Here is a 10,136-nt window from a genome sequence, read left to right as displayed (position 1 = left end):
CCGCTCTGCACCATCACAGGTTCCTGGTAACGGATGTGAGCTCTGCCCGTCCCTGATCTGTCCAGCACCTGAAGCTCTCCTCACCACCACTGACCACAGACCACCTCCTCTCGGGCTGTCAGTCGCCCACACTCCACAGCAACGCCCCACAGGCAGCCTCGCCGTCACTGTGCAGAATGAGGTTCGGGGTGTGGCAGGCCCACATGGAGATCTGACTGTCCCCCCTCACAGCACTACCTCCCCACAACTGCTCCACAAAATGAGAAACAGGCCTCTCCCCGCAGGGACGGGGGCAAGGCCGAGCTGCAGCCTCACGCGAGCAGGCCCAGCGCAAGCAGAGCCGAGGAGCCTCCTGCTCCCTGCAGGCCTGAGCCACCCATGGTGCCCCTTCCGCGTGCCGCCTGCGGGGCCCGCCCCCAGCAGAGGTGGGCGCTCAGGAGGCCCCAAGATCCAGCTGGCCGTGACCACCGCACTGGGCAGCTGCAGCAGCCAGGGCCGGGCACATCTGAGCAGGGGCAGGCAGAGAAGGGCGGTCACCTGGCCGGCAGCGCAGCCGGGCCCAGCTTGCTCCTCCTGCCTCGGGCAGGGGCTGAGAAAGAAGCGTCTCTCCCTGAGCCCCGCGGCGGGCCCATGCCACCCTCGCTTCCCGGGCTGGGCGGCTCTCGCCAGGGCAGGGCTGGGCCGGGCCAGGTGTTTTCACACGCCTGAGGCTGCTCGGGCCGAGCTCCTCTGGGAACACTGCGGAGGGCGAGCATGCTCCCAACAGGACAGCGGGCCCTGCTGGTGTGGGCGGGGCCTCGGCGCACGACCGACGTGGGAAGGGCAGTTGGGTCCCTTCACCGTGGGCCATCACCCCCCCCCCCGCCGCCCAGGGGCCCACTCCTGCTCTTCCACTCAAGTTTGCAGATCTCGTTTTGGCCCCCCGGGGTCCGGCCCGGCCGCCCCCCTTCCTGGTAGGTGAGGGCGCCTGCCTGCCTCTCCAGGCGTTCGGTGAATGTTTGCTGCCAGACTCAGGACTAAATGGGTGCCATGCGCAACTGAGCACTTCTTTCCTCAGGACTGAACTCAGAAGAGCCTGGCGCAGAGGCCAGGCCAGACCCCCCGACGAGGAGGCCGCTGAACTGTCATCTCTGGGGCTCACTCACCAGCTCCCTGAGTTCTCCCCCGCCAGCCGAGGCACCTGCCACGCCACCCCCACCGCAGGCCCAGGTCTGGGAAAGACCTCGGTGTTTGGGGGTCACAGGAGCACGGGTGGCGGGAGTCAGGGGACCCAGACAGAACATGTAGGGCTTGGCAGCCGCACGCCCCACAAGAACACGCCGGACGCAGCCCAGAGGCAGTGAGCTCGAGTCCACCACGCAGCGCGGACACGTTTTTTTTTTTTCCTTTATGGAAATAGAAATCAGATTTTTTTGACTCATGCAATGCCAAGAGGTTTTGTTCATTTTGATTTCTTTAGCTCCGGTGCTGGCACAGGCAAGAGACTTTGGAAGTTCTTGGGGACCCTAAGTGCCCCACTGAAGCAGGAGCGTGGACCGGACGTAACATGGACCACATCTCTGACAGACAGACAGCCCAGGATGGAAATTCCATCAGCCGGGGGCCAACCTGTGCCTTCTCCATAGAGGTCACCCAAGGTCCAAAGGACTGGGCCCCGGCGGCACCCCACTTTCTCCTGAGGTCACGCGCAAAGCCGCCGGGAAGACGTTCCTCCCCTGCCTCTCGCCGGTGTCAGCCAGCGGCTTCCACGTGGCTCCCACCCTGCCTCCTCCCGCCAGACACAGCCCCCGCCTGCCCAACCACTCAGCACTGCACCCCAACACCGGGTCTCCTCCAGGGCCAGCACCGGCCTTGTCTCCGAGCTGCCGCCCCTCGGGCCAGGCCGGACCCCTTCACCTGCACCCACGGCCACCCCGACCCGGTCAGCCTCGCTCACACACCGTCTGTGAGGCTCTGCTCACCGGGGTCCACACCCCGCCCCCCTCAACCCCCTGCTGCCCCCCGAGGCCCAGCACCCGCAGCTCCGCTTTCTCCCCTGCTGAACTCCCAGCTAGTCTTCAGGACGCGGGAGTCGGCTCTGCGCTCCCTGGGGCGCTGCGGCCGCCTGGAGGGACCCGGCCGCGTTGCACACACACGGCGCACGCGCAGCAGCGACGGCCCACGACGCCGGCCTGGCTGCTCGCCAACAGGGCCTGTGTGGGCCCTCGGGCCGCTGGCACCGCAGCGCCCGGGCCTTCACCGGACGCCAACGAGGTGGCCTGCGCCTGGGGCCCAGTGCGGTCGCCGCGGGCACAGGGGTGCTCCAAGGAGGCCAGAGGGCAAGCGGGCGAGCGCCCTGTCCACCAAGACCAGCGCCCCGCCGCCCCCACAGCTCCTCTGTCTCAAAGCACCAAGGGTCCAAGAAGACCCATGTCGGCACCTAGCCCAGACCCCTCGGTGGGCAGCTGCAGGGCTGCGGAGGCCTGTCTCAGTCACCTGTGCCAGCCGGGGGGCGCTGCGGTCGGGAGTCGGGACGCCCACCCAGAACACAGCCCAGTCCTGAGGGCTCCCCGAGCAGGCACGCGCCCGGCCACGGCGCCCACGCGTCAGCCCCACGGGAGGGCTGACGGGGCAGCAAGGACTCTGGCACCAGGGGCCCGCGGGGGCGGCCTGTCCCCTGGCACCCCGCTCAGGGCGCCTTGCGGAAGCCGAAGGCGGGGCGCTCACCCTCGGCTCGGGAGAGGGCTACGGGCCCCCCAGCGTGGACGCGGGGGCACTGCCACGCAAAGACAATGGCTGAGGACAAGCGGAGCCCGTGTGGCAGGTGTGAGGCCGCCGGGAGCTCAGCCCCCAAGCGCAGGTGAGCCGGGAGCTAAGATTTGCGCCGAATCCTGCCGCGCTCGCTTTCTGTGCAGGACCCAGCTAAGTCACGTCTGAGACAGATTTCGCTTCCGAGAGAGAAAGCTTGGAGAGTCCCGTCTCAGCTCGGCGCAGAGGCTCGCTGTCCGCTACCTCAGGCCCGTGCCCCGGCCCCCGCCGGAGACAGACGGACAGAGCCCGGCGCCAGAGCACGCAGCTCCGGGGAGCGCTGGCCGGGCCCAGTGGGGTGGGCAGTCCAGCCCCCCGCCCCGTGTGCGCCCCACCGGGACCCGGCACCGCTGCCCGTCCTGGCCCTGTCCCCAGAGGTGCATGCCTGCCACGGGCTGCCCCGCGGGGCCCACCCAGGCCCTCCTGCCGAGCCCGGGGTGGGTGCTGCCAGCCTGGCAGTGGTCCAGGTGAAGAAAGTCAGCCCGGGACACAGCCCCAAGGGCAACCGGCCAAGGGCAGCCCCCAGACTTGCGCCCGGGCACCCGGGACTCCAGAGCTTCCTGCTGCCGCGGCGCTAAGGGCACAGACCTGCCTTGCACCTGCACCCCGCGCAGCGCCCCCTGGCCAGCCTGGGCCTCGTGCGAGCCTCCACCCACTTTGGCCGGGCATCTCCAGCCCCGACCCCTCTGCGCTGCCCCCGAGACGCTGTGAGGCAGGCCAGCAGCAGAGGTCACAGGGCGAGCCCGGCCCGGCCGTGCGGGCACCAGGCCCACCACCCTCCCCCCAGCCAGCCACAGGGCTGCCCGGGAGGGGCAGGCCCCGGGCCCGGCCCCACCGTGCCATGCAGGGCCCCCGCCATTCCACACACCTCTGCAGCCTCGAACACAGACACCCCTTTTCTACCTCCTCCAGAGAGGACGCCCGCTCCTCACCCAGCCTGTGGAAGCTGCGGCCGCGAAGGGCGTGGTCTCCCACCTCCCACTGCAGGGCTGCTCCCAGCCAGATGGAACCTCCCTGCACTCCCAGGCCGCTGGCCAATGTGAATGCCAGAGCAAGGGGAATTCCAGGCGCGGCCTGGCCTCTCCCAGCTGGGCCCTGTCCGTCAGGGCACTTGAGCCAGAAGGCCGCGGGAGGAGGGTGGCCCCGGGTGGAGGGCAGGCAGGCAGCAGCAACTGGAGCCTACACCACCTACCGTCCCTACTCCGGTCACTGCCAGGACACAGGCCAGGCCAGCCCAGCTGTCCCGGAGCCCGCAGGCCCACCCAGCAGGCTCAGCTGCATGGCCACCCAAGCCCCTGCTGGAACAGCAGTGGGGTGACCGTCAGTAATGGCCAGGGGCCACCCCCTGGAGGGCACCCCGTGCTCACAGCAGGACCGGGCAGGTGCTGGATGAAACAGGAGCAAGGCACGGCAGGAAGAACACAGTCGGCAAGCCGAACCCCACTGCCCCTCCGCCCCGGCGAGGGCTGCTGGCGGGGTAGTGGACGGGCCAGCCCCCGGCACAGGCCGCGCTGACACTGACGGGCTGGGGAGGGCGGTGTCCAGCTCCGCGATCAGCGGGTGCCCCGCAGGTTGGCCGTGTGACCGCAGGGGCAGCCCGAGGAATCACCAGCGCCCTCGGCCCCACCTCATTAGGCCCACAGCCAGCCCCGGCAGCAGGATGCGGGCCTCGTTTGCCCTCCAGCACCAAGACCCGGGGCACGTCTTGGGCAGAGGCCAAACCCTGCCCCTCAAGCTCATCATCACAGGTCCCAGTAGTGTCCGGGGACGCCTTCTCCAGCTGAGCCGGTGCTGGCCTCGCCTGGGGACTCTTCACTTCCGAGGCCCTGGGGGCCCCCTGCGGGGCGCATGGAGGAAATGGGGCGCTGCCAGGTGAGCCACCTGGGCGGCACTTTCTACGTGGCTAGAAACGGTGAGCGACAGCGCTTCGCCCACTGGCCTGACCTGCCAGCGCCAACGTGCCCAAGGCTCACATGATGGGGTACCTCCAGGGGCAGCAGCTTGGGTTCCCCTATGTGACTGTGACCTTGGGAAAGTCACTGCCTCTCCCAGGGGAGGGGTTCCCCTGCATCAGCCGACGAGAGAAGCTCGCCAGCCCCCGCCGTTCTAAACGTCACTCTGTGCCCGGGCGCGGGCTCCAAGCCGCCGGGCCCCACCGGGCAGCTGACAGTGACGGTCATCGACTGCGGTGAAAAGGACCAGCCGCTCACTGACAACCACTGGCCCCCTGGACCCAACGTGCACCTCCCCTGCGCTGAGCCCCAGAAGGGATGCACGTGCCAAGCCAGTGTGGGGGGGGTGCAGGGCCTGCCTGAGACCAGGCTGAGGGACGCCCACCGGAGGGGCTGACCAGAACCAGGGGCAGGCAGGCCCACCCGCGGCGTGCCCAGCAGGGCTGGGAACTCCAAGAGGACGCCAGTGGCAGAAGCTGGCTGTGCTCAGATTCTCCTTCGAGACCCTCAGCCGTGGAAAACTCTAGTAGGTATGTCCACTCCTGGACAGGAAGGCACCCGGCCCCCGGCCGCCCCAAGTGCAGGCCTCACGGGGTCCACTCCAGCCCTTGCTCCCCTGTGTCGGGTAACAACAGAATCAACTCGGGCTTTCAAAATGCTCATTGGTTCCTCACCCTCCGCCAGGCGGGTGTCATGTCGCCCAAGGTTGAGCACTACGGCCCTAACACAGCACAGAGGGGCCCAGTCCTCCTCCCACGTCCTCGAAGAGCAGAAAGAGCAGCAGATCCGGCAGGCAGGCCTTGCCGGAGACGGGGCTCCTCGCCCCAATTCACCCCCACGTCCACACACAAACCAGGAGCAACCTGCCAAGGGCGTGTGGCAGGCTGGATGCAGGGCTCTGCCTGGCGCCCCCCACCCCCACTCTGAAGATGCACCATTGTCTGCAGTCACTTGACTAACTTGGGCATTTCCGCAAAACGCCCTGCAAGCCTGGAGTGGCAGGGAGCACAGGTGACTTGCTCCGAGCCATCCGAATTACAAACGCAAAGGAAGGAAAAAGCCGAAACCCCTTTCCTCAATGTCTTTGAATGGAGAATGGAAGCTGAATAAATGCTGATGCTTCTAGGGGCTGCCAGATTTATTTCCCACTTCCCCCAAAGGTCGCTGGGAATAACCATATTTTCCTGTGAATCTGCTCGGAGGAAGCAAAACATTTCAGCTTCTCCCAAGTGAGACACTGCCTTTGGTCCAGACACTCCTTCCAGGAAAGAAAACCAAAGTGACGGGAAAGGGGTGGCAAAAAAGGCAGTTAAAATGTCTAAGTTTCCCTGTGGTGTTAACAAGACTAAACAAAATTACGCTCTGAGATAAAACAGAACCCGGGCCTCGATCTGACGAGCACCCGGCCTGCAGCACGTGTATGGAAGGACGCAGGCGCCGAGGCCGGAGGCCCGGCCGGAGCACAGGCCTGTCAGCCCACGGGGGCCGGGGGCCGGTCGCCGGGCTTGCAGACCCTCAGCTGCGTCAGCTGTAAGCAGGACGGCTGTGAGAATCGGGGTGTATCAAAGCCCCTGGCCCCCCACAGGCCCTCAGCAGCCAGCCGACGCCACCATTGTTCCTGGGACACTCAGCACCCATTTGGGCTGAACCCAGCTGCACCACCTTCCATGTCCTGGAACTCGGGAGCCCCCCTGCACCAGGGCAGGAGACTCTGTTTCTTTGTTTCATGGGATGGAGCGGTCAGGAGCTAACCTGCCCTGCCTGCGTCTGGGGTCAAGCGGGCTGCTGACCAACATGGCTTGCTTCCCTCCAGAGTGGCTCATGGTGGAAAAGTCTCTGCAGGCCACAGAGGCCCACGAGCGAGACGTGCGAGCGCTGTTGTTCGTCAAGTCCCGCCTGGCCTGGCCAAGCTGCCCCCCTCACCCCCCCACGCCAAAGGCAGCTTCCCCTGCAGCCCCCACAGCAGGAGAGGAGGAGAACCGTTAAAGAAGGGGGGGGTGCCCCTCACACTTCTCGGTAACCCCTTACGTGATGTGAAATTCTACAAGGTAGACCCTTTGAAATGCAAAATCTTCCAGAGTCCTTCAAATGTGTTTTTATTTTCTTGGGTTCCTAAGGCTGCTTTCAGACCCACCCATCAGCATTTCCCCTCTCAATCAACCCACGTTTCTCTCTCTCTCTCTCTCTCTCTCTCTCTCTCACACACACACACACACACACACACACACACACAAAGGACGAGGAGGCTGCAGCACCAACGACTGTTTTTTGAAAAAGCTCAAGTATCTCCAGTTGCTGTGAGAGAAAAAAAAAAATCTTGTGCTCAGCTCCAGCCTCTTTGCAACCCTCTCCCGGACACCCCGAAGCCAACTTTCCTCTGGAAGATCTCCTCCCAATCAGACTGGGCACGAACAGCCGCTGCTGGGGTGGCAGCGAGCTTTCTGCAGGCGAGAATCGGGGTGCCCTCTGACCCAAGTTCGGGAAGGTGAACACGGGCCCCACCAAAACCACAGCCTGCAATTTTCCAAGCCTAAAATCCTTGATCCAAAACTCTGCACACAGGAGGTTTGGATTAAACATCAAAGAAGAAGTTACCTTAAAACAAAGTTGGTTGGCACAGAAAATTACTTCACCCCAAGAAGAACCCTGGGGGACAGTAAATTGCTTTTGAATATAGACTTTTCAGTGGCGAGGTCATTAATCATGTCGGGTAAACTCCGCCAAGACAAAAAGTCTCCAAGCCGGTGTCGAGCACACGCGGCATCTCCCAGTGCACGTCCTGGCTACCACAGTGCCGGCCGACCTTGGGCCATAATAAAGGTGACTCAGGCTCCCAGAAAGAACCCTCATAAAGCCAGGCAGCAGGAAACAAACAGAAATTAATCAGAGAGGGAGAGTCGATGACTGGGGAAAGTATATTCACGGGCGAGTTCAGACAGCGCCGCCCCTGGGATGGTCAGACGGGTCAGAACGGGGCCAGGGAGGCGACCTGCCCGCAGACCCGCGCCCTGCCAGGCCCCGCTTCCAGGGCGGAGGCCAGGGCGGCAGCGGGGCCGACCCGAGGCGAGCGTGCAGCCGGCCCAGCGAGGCTGTGCCGAGCTGGGCCAGACCCGGCCATGTGCTTCGTGTTGGCAACAACCCGGTTCTTTCAAGAGGGAGAGAGCCTGACTGAAGGGCAGCTGCCTCAGAGGGAGACAGGCCGGGGAAGCCCCGGCGGGCCCTTCTCCCCTCCAGTGAGGCGAACACAGCTGCGAGGGCGAGCTCACCTAGGCGAGGGCCCCCCTCGCTGGATCAATGGGAGAGCTCCCCTCCACATCTGGCTTCCATCTAAAACCGAAACTTGTATTATCAGCAGATTACATAACAAACGATGCCCGCAGGTCTCCTCTATTACACACCAGGAGGTGGGGTGGTGGGGGGACGGGGGCTGTGCAGCCTCGCTGCTGCTCGCTCCCCTCTGCGTTTGCCCAGGGCAGGAACCAGAAGTTCTCCACACGGTACGCAGTTCCAAGAGTCCCCAGCCCGGATGGGACAGCTCAGCGGTCGGGCGGTGCGGTCTCACGGCCCCAGGCACGGACGGCGGGTGAGCAGGGCCGGCCAGGGAAAGAGCACGGCGCACTGGCCCACAGCGTCCTCTGCTGCCCGCCGGCTGGCCGGCCGGCCGCCACCAGGCCCCTCTGCTCCAGCCTCGGCAGGGGAGAGCTGGCTGGCCGGCGGCTTCGGCCAGGGGTCAGGTACCTGCTCCCTGGACCCACGGCAAAGGCACCCGACCCGGCTGGCCGCTACAGAACCGGGGGGTGGAGAGGCCGGGGTGCAGTGAGGAAACCAACGGGGGAGAGGAAAAGAGCACAGGAAGTAACAGCAGGGCCCCCCTAAAATGTCATTAGGCGCAGCCTCGGGGCGGCCAGTGGATCTTTGGGAGCTCTTCCTGAGACCTTCACAGCGCCCCCACCCTACCTGGTGACGCGGCCTAAGATGCAGCTGGGAAGGGGGACCCTGACGGAGCAGTGTCCGCTGCGACAGGGCACGCCCGCCCGGCCTGCGGGCCGCGCACATCCATGTCCACTTCTGCGGAACTTTCACCTCCACCTGCCGTCACTGTTAAAACGACTGCGCGTCACTAGCGCCGACGCGGGGAACAAGACGTCGCTGCGCGCAACCCTTTCCACGGCCTTAGTGCGGCTGCTCTCCAACGGGGCATTTGGGAGAAACACTGAACCCTCTCCCCGGCCTCTCCATGTTCGAGACCCGTGCAGCCTGGTCAGTGGGCCGGGGTGAAGGGCTCCCCACTCCTGAACCGAGGACCCCAGTCTGCCGCTACCTCAGTCTTCTGCTAACCTGGGCAAATGGCTGGGGAGCTGCAACCAGTGGCTGTTCTCTGTTAATCCGGCTGTCCAGAGCCAAAGAGGGGGTGAGGGGGCGCAAACCTACAGATGCCGACTCAGTGTCAACACTGTAACCGAGGTGAGTTACTTCTAAGTGGATAAATTAAAATGAAACCAAAATCCGCCAAGCCAGCACTGCGAGTTTCCCCTCTGGGACTCCATTCCTTCCCAAAGCCTCAAGCCAGGGGGCATCGTTGAAGCCCGAGGCCAGGATCTGGCGCCGAGGGCCCCCCCCCGCCCCCGCCGGTGGGAAGCGAGGGGAACACATATGCTCGGGTGTCATCTGCACGTCTGCTCCGACGCTGAGGGCGCACAGGGCCCGCCCGGCTTCCCCGCCGGCACTCAGCGCCATTCCAACTCCGGCAGCCGTCCGGGAGGGCAGCCCGCGCCCACCATGCACACTCGGCGGGTTCCTGCCGAGCGAGCGGCAGCCCGCCCCATCTGCACCCGCTGCAGCCGGCGGGCGGCGGCACCCTGTCGGCGCCGGGCGCAGCCCGCGGGGCACCGGCCCAGCACGCGGAGTCCGGGCCGGGAATGTATGGGAGCCTCGGAGTGTGGCCTACATGAGGCAGAATCCCATTCATCAAACGCTGCGAGAGCTGCTCTTTGTTCACCATCGTACGAAGTACAGTACGTGTTAATGAACCCCGCGGTCAGATGAGGGGAGCCGGGCGCAGGGGGCGTCCCGGGGCCCCAGGCCCGAGCGCCGGGCCGCGCACCTCCAGGGGCTCCGCCGCCCTGTCCGGCGCCACGCGCATTGTTCCCCAAGTCTGCGGCCGGGCATGGGGAGCTGCGGGATGCCCGAGAGCCGGTCCGGGCCAGGCGCAGCGCGCGCCCCCCTCCCCACGCCCACCCCCGGCCAAGGGCGTCCGGGCTTCCTTCCGCGCCGCCCCACGGGAGAAACCGCGAGCCGGGAACCGACTCCCACGGGCTCGCAAAGCCGGGGCCGGCAGAACGTGACTCGGCCGGCGTGCCCGTGCCGGACGGCCCTTCTCGCCATGTGCAAAAGCCG

This window comes from Condylura cristata, unplaced genomic scaffold, assembly GCF_000260355.1.
Source record: "Condylura cristata isolate star-nosed mole 26May11 unplaced genomic scaffold, ConCri1.0 scaffold00011, whole genome shotgun sequence".
Lineage (NCBI taxonomy): Eukaryota > Metazoa > Chordata > Mammalia > Eulipotyphla > Talpidae > Condylura > Condylura cristata.
The sequence above is the reverse complement of the archived record's forward strand: the minus strand, read 5'-3'. Positions refer to the sequence as shown.